A 7,311-nucleotide genomic window follows, 5' to 3' on the forward strand; every position below is an offset into this window, starting at 1 on the left:
GTGCTGTAGGAAAACCGTCAGAAATGTATAAAACGTTTGCGATGACGGATGCATCAAACACCGTTCAGGTTTTAGTTGCGTGTGCGATGAAGGGCATATGGTTCAGTTCAATTAACTGTTTGCGATGAGGAGGAACAAAAGAAATGGCCAGCCAGATGAAGGTGTGTGTGATGTACATCATACGATTCACTCGGACGAACTGTTTGTGATTAGGCAACACAAAAGAAATGGATAGCCTAATCAAGGTGTGTGTGATGTATAACATACGGTTCGCTCGGATGAACTGTTTGTGATTAGGCAAGAGAACAGAAACGGTTCAATATAACAAGATGTGTGTGATACGCAGCAAACAGGTCTGTAATCAGAAATGTGTGTGAAGACCGATAATAACGCAGACGATTGCTTCTAATAAGACATGTGTGATATGCTCTATCTACACAACATCTATTGGCCATTGTGGGATGGGCGGTCATCCGGATATGCCATAAGGATGCGAAGAGGCATTCCTATCAGCAAGGACTAGCTATTCCACCAGTAGCTCATGTAAGAAAACTATCAAGTTAAGTGTGCTCAGGCTGGAGCTGCCATCAGATGGGTGACTGGATGGGAAGAGGTCCTTGTTTTTTAAACACATGTTAAAGAAGGTCCTTGTTTTTTATTTATTTTTATTTTTAACACATGTTAAAGAAGGTCTACCGCATTACTTTTTGACAATGTGCGATACGTGGCATACAGTTGATCCATCCGACCTATTTGTGATGGAATAGGCCGTGTGTGCGGTGGGCAAACACTTGCTAGTATTCAACCGTTTGGGATTGATGAATTCATCACCGAAGGGATCCCTAGTGTGGTCCGTGTTCATCTGATCATCATCTACTTCTTGTGCTAGCTCGATGCTAAGTTTCCATAAATCGATGGCGTTTTATGAACACGCCACCGTTTCCCGCCATTTCCTCACCTGTTTCCCGCCACCCTGCTATATTGCGCATAGGGGGCGCGCGATGCACGGAGGTGACAAGCGCAGCCTATAGCACATCCACCTTTTCCAAGCATGCCAACCTACCAAAGCGCCGCCTCTACCATCAACCTCGTCGACGAGGAAAACGAGCAGGCGCCACGGCCCGTCGAGGCCGAGGCGCTCCCCGGCAACGCGATGGATGACGTTGTGATGCGCGTCACCGCTAGGGTTGAGCAGACCTTTGGCGCATGGCACTTGAGCGCCGCAGATCAAGATAGGCATGTCAGCACCGACAGGCTGCAGCTCGCCGCACAACATGATCGATGGCGTGCCGCAGAGCAAGCTAGGCGCGTTCGCACCCATAGGCTGCGGCTTGCCGCACGGCGAGACCGTTGGAGCGCCGCAGAGCGAGAGGCGCGGCGCGCTGCACAACAAGAGCGGACCCGTCGGTGCGTGCCTGCTATCGACACGACGTCGCAGCTGGGTACATGTCCCGTCAGTACCCCCATTCCTCGCCAAGAGTGGGCAGAGGCCCTTAGCGCCGTACTTGGACCAGATGCCGGCCACGCCGTACTTGCACCGGACCTCCGCCGGGCCGTTCGCATGGGTGCCGCTGTTCGCCTTGTCCGCGGCCCGCTGGATGCCAACGCGCTGGTCCGTAGGCTCGACCGCCTCCTTGGCCAAGGTGTCCACCTGGGTGCAGTAGAGGAACATGGCCGTCGCATCCTCGAGCTGGTGATCTCTGATGAAATAGCCAACTTGGAGCTCGAGATCGCGCTCCAGATGTACCGCGAGCGTTTCGACCGCTTGGACGAACGCCTACACGAGTTCACGCAGAGGCAAGAGCTACCCTAGGCAAGGGCTGCTGGTCATGGTCTCATGGATGCGTTTTATTTTGAAAAGTTGTTTCGACGTGGATAGCTTTGTATTCACAGCAATCATAGTATTGCTTTGTTTATTGCTCTGTTTCAATGTGTGTACTCTGTTTTCCATTCTTATATGTTCTGTTTCAATGTGTGTATATACGCTTTCCATTCTATATATGTGGATGATAACAACTAGATTCAAATTATTATACAAAAATAGATAGAAAATTAGATCATCACTATAATGACATATATGTGATGATACGTAACTACTAGGTACAATGCATAAAATTGAGAACGAACAATACTGAAACTAATAATCCCTCCTGGGGCCAGTATTCCGGCAGCCCCTCGCCAGCAGCTCCCTTGTGCGCGGCGTCTTCCCAGTGCGGAGGCAGTACTTCGACTCCTCCGCCTCGCAACGCTTGACGTATCGATCTGCCTCTTGCTGGCGGACGCACGCGGCCGATCTTGCCATTTCGTTGGGTGCCCACCGGAGCTCCTCATCGGCGGCACGCTAGAGCTTATCGGCCCACCCCCACGCAGCAACGAGGCACCCAGTGCCTATGACCTTCCTCACGAAGTACTCGTCTTCCTACACCTCCTCGGCACAATGACGCGCCTGCCCCCAAAGCTCCGCCGCCTCCTTTTTCCTGGCGGCATCACGGGCATCACGGGTCGCCTGGTACCTGGCTTCCTCCTCCGCCATATCCTTCTTGAACGCCACTTGCCTGGCTTTCTCAGCCGGCGGCAATGACTTCCACAAACAAAGATTGTACTGGCCCTAAAACCAATCCAAAGTTGGGGGGTCCAGCACAACCTTGTCAGGCGGCGCGTAGGGGTCCTCGTCGCTGCTAATCGAGTGAGCGTCCTCGGGGGACGGCGACTCCTGGTCGGCGCGTGGGCAGACCGGCGGTGCCATGGCAGAGATTTGAGAGAGAGAGAGGGCAAGCGAGGGGAGGATGTAGATGAGAATGCAGGCGGGACGATGTGAGCAAGGTAGTATTTATTGGCAGCCGGAATCTCGATCGACGGGGACAGTACACACGCCGGTCGCCGGAATTTATGAGTACTGTAGTTTGGATTACACACAATTCCCGCAGCAAATCTGTGTGTGAACATAATAGCTGACGGTTTCCAATACAAAACCGTGTCTGATTAATGATCCCCGCCAATCACCTACCAAACCTCGAGTCACGAGATAGAGTGCCAATCGTGCGGGGGCCGGTTGTCTTGCTAGATCTTTCACTACAAAAAAATACACTTCCGTGATGATACGTGTTTGTCACAGTAGGTCGCTTTTTCTGTCATGCATGTACATCCATGACAAATTTATGACAGAATCAAGATAGTCATACCTGTGCTGTCGTAGAAGTGTTCCATGACATTACCAAAATTATCATCACGTAAGTGTCCACTTCCATGACGATAAATCGCGCGTCACAGAAGTGCTTTCGTCAAGGGTGACCAACACGTGGCATCCACCGTAACGGTACATCGTTAAGCTATCGGGTCGGGTTTTGGATCCGATAACCCGTTAACAGCCCCGACCAATGAGGATTTTCCACGTGTAAAATCATCATTGGTTGGAGGAAACACGTGTCGGCTCATCATTGGGACAGATGTCAACCACTCATTGGACAGAAGGCGCCTATGATACGTCGACACGTGGCACGACCCAACAGAGGCCCATTCCTGTGAAAAGGCCGGCCCGTTTGACTTGGTCAAAAGCTGGCGGGCTGGCCCATGGAAAGCCTGTTAACGGCCTATTCGAATATAGCCCATTTACAGCCCGCTAACCCAAGGCCCATTACGCCCTATCCGAATTAGGCCCAGTAGCGTCATCTGGGCCATCCAATATGATTCCAGCCCGTTTTCACTTCTGGCCCATGTATGGCCCATGACGTCTTTCGACCCATATGAGGCCCTATGTAACTCTTGGCCTACTAACGGCCCGTGGTGAAACTGGCCCGTAATGAGCAATGTATCACTTTACACCCATTAACGGCCCGTGGTGAAACTGGCCCGTAATGAATAGTGTATCACTTTATACCCATTAACGACCCGTTATTCCCTTGGGCCATTTCTAGCCCATGTTATCTTTCGGCCTTCTTAGAGCCCATTTGTTCTGGGCTCATTTCCAGCATTCGTTTACTTACGGCCCGTTACTGTCATTTTCTGCTTGTGGGCCAAATTCAGCCCGTGGTTACAGTCGGCCCGTTTGTGGTCCGTTAATATGTTGGGCCGATTTCATAGCGTCATCAAATACGGCCTATTAACGATGGCCCGTTATGGTCGGCCCATGAACGGACGATTCCAACTCTAGCCCGTTTACGGCCATAATGTGGTCTGTTTGGCCCATGTTTGGCCAATCGATTATACGGCCCGTATAAGGCCCATTGATAATACAGCCCGCAGAAGGCCCATTGTTTCTTCGGCCCGTAGAAGGCCCATTGTTTCTACGGCCCGTAGAAGGCCTAGTGTTTCTACGGCCAGTAGAAGGCCCAGTGTCACTACAGTAAATATTAGCCCATGGTTATTATGGCCTAGTTTTAAAAAATAGGTTATTGCAGCCACTAGCTAACCGCGGAAAAAGAACTGCAATGACTACAAGAAAACAAATAAACAAGACAACAAGGAAATAAATAAGCAAGCAACTAACGCTAGGCTATCACGGCTATTACACATATTACATCCACTGGGCATCAAAGTTCGCCACCAGTGCATTAATCGGGAACAAAGCAGCATATCATATACACTGGTTGTCAAAGTTGGCGACCATCGCAAATAAACGCCACAGCAAAACAAATCCAGAACTAAAACCACTTCAGAAGATCTCAAGAAACAATATCCTGGGTACCCATAATGCTGGCAAGATGCTTAGCAAGCTTATTAACTTTCTCTTGTTTGGCGCTTAAATCCTCCAGCGCTTGCTGTTGCACCAGAAAATATGCATCTGAATTCTGCAGGGACTTCCCCAGTCCTTCAGCTTCCTGTCGCAGCACATCTGATCGATGTCTTTCAACTTGAAGTTGAGACTTAAGAAGACGAACTGATTCAGGCAGTGAGTTCGAAGAGCTTGTGCCAGCAGTAGTGTCCAGTAACTCGAACACTACATCAAGACATGACTTTTGGGTTCCCTCACTGTCGTCAAGATAGTTTTTATCTGCTTTCTTGGAGACCAACAGGGATGTCTCACTATCTTGAACCTTATCTGCATTACTTCCTTTACCATTGGATAACGCGGCACTGTTCTCCAATGTTTTGTCCGCATTCTAAAAGAGAAACAAGCAGACACATCACATGTTTACCATGTTGTATATGAAACTCATTTTGGTAAATGAGTTCAGTAGTAAAGTGGACAGGATAACAGCATGAAACAAACATATATCTATGTACCAGGGTCACTTTATGGTCTATATCATTCTAGTTTTTGTTGCCAAATCAAGATAGAGACACAGTTCAAATAATATTTGTTCTAGACAAAGAAGAATAGACAGAATATAAGTGTGGGTAACTATAGAGCAATAACAACACTTGTAATGTGCATGACATGAGAACATAACTGTTTATTCATTTGAAACTGAAATCAACATAGAGCAGGTTACAACAGCAAACCAGTTAAAGAAACAGGTTTAAAACAGACCTGTTGCGCCATTGGAGTTTCAATTCCATATTTCAAATTTGAAAATAGTTGGTATGAGTAAATATAATCATGCAAGAGCAAAGGAGTATGAACCATAGCTACAGAACCTGACCTGAGAACAAATCTTCTTCTCGTTTACGCGTTGACTTGGGATTCGGAGTGGTGGTCCTCGTGCTTTGGGCTCTGCAGTTCCCTTACTAACTGCTCGTGTTTGGGTGCTCTGTGGTGGAGACGGTGCTTTGTCAACTAGAACAAGGTTACTATCTGCCGGGGTTGGGGTTAGAAGGGGTGTAGCTGGTTCTCTGTCCAACTGGGTAGGGGTACAATCTGCGAGAGTCTGGGTTATGTGTGGTGGATCTGGTCCTTGGGCAAGTACAACCGTGGTTCTATCTGCATCAACTGGTAGCACTATCTTTTCTGAAGATCGTGTTTTTACTCCCTTAGATACCGCCATCACGCTCTCCAATTCAAATGGCTGATAAACAAGAAAATTAATTGAAAGTATAGACATTGTATGATAGATAGGTGCAATGGATAGTGGGGAATAAAAGAGGGCATGCAATAATTCATATTTATGTTGTCTAACCAAACAGGATAGCATGACACAATTTCACATATATGATGGCTAACTAAACAGGATAGCATGACACAATTTCACATTATGATGGCTAACTAAAAAAGATGGAAAGACATAGTACAAAATATGAGACTATGTAAACAGGATGACATGACATAACTATATAATGTGTTTATTAAATAGGTTGGCATGCCAGAATTCACATACATTCACAGATAGAATGCCATAATTCAAAATATGATGACTATAAACACTAAACAGGATGAGATGATATAACTATATGATGTCTTTATTAAATGGGTTGCCATGCCATAATTCAGATAGATGATGTGTATGTACTATGTAAACATGATGGCATGATATAATTCAAATATATGATTTATATAGTAAGCAAGTAAGCAGATGGCAATCCATATATGATGTAAAACTAAGCAATGCAAGACAACATGCATGACATGGGTAATATAACCCTCCCAAGTTTGAGCATAGACCTCAGGGGGAAAATAGGACTGGTCATCAGTCTCTGAATCCTCCTCTGAGGAGCTCTCTGTAACCAACAAGATGTCTGCTTCAGCGGGTAGCATTGTCTGCTCTGAATACCTTGTTTTCACTCTAGATACTTCCATCACCGCTTCAAACGGCTGATGCACAGGAAGAGTAGTTGAATATACAAGCGTTGTCGACAAATGGAACACGTAATACAAAAAATGATAGCATGATATAATTCACATACATGATGATTGGCTAAACAACATGGCATTGCATAATTCACATATATAATGCCTTTGCAACAAGATATCATTGTATAATTCACATATATAATGTCTTGCAACAAGATGGCAATGTATAATTCACATATATGGTAATTAGACACTGAACAGGTGGCATTCACACAAAGCATGTCTAAACTAATCAAATGACATAGCAATGCGAGACACCATACGGACGATATGAGCAACACAACCCTGCCAAGTTAGAGCATACACCTCGGGGGGGGGGGGGGAGATAGGACTGGTCATCTGTCTCTGAATCCTCCTTTGAGGAGCTATCCGTAACCAGCGAGATATGCGCTTCGTCACATAGCATAGTCTGCTCTGAAGACCTTGTTTTCACTCCAGAATTTGCTATCACCGTGTCAAATGGCTGATGCACACGAAGAGCAGTTGAATGTAATAACATTGTTGACAAATGTAATATGTAACGAAAAAAAGGATGTCCTGATATAATTTACATATAAGATGACTGGCTAAGCAGGATGTCATTG

Source organism: Triticum urartu, chromosome 3A (assembly GCF_056163025.1).
Source record: "Triticum urartu cultivar PI428250 chromosome 3A, HENAU_Tu73, whole genome shotgun sequence".
NCBI lineage: Eukaryota > Viridiplantae > Streptophyta > Magnoliopsida > Poales > Poaceae > Triticum > Triticum urartu.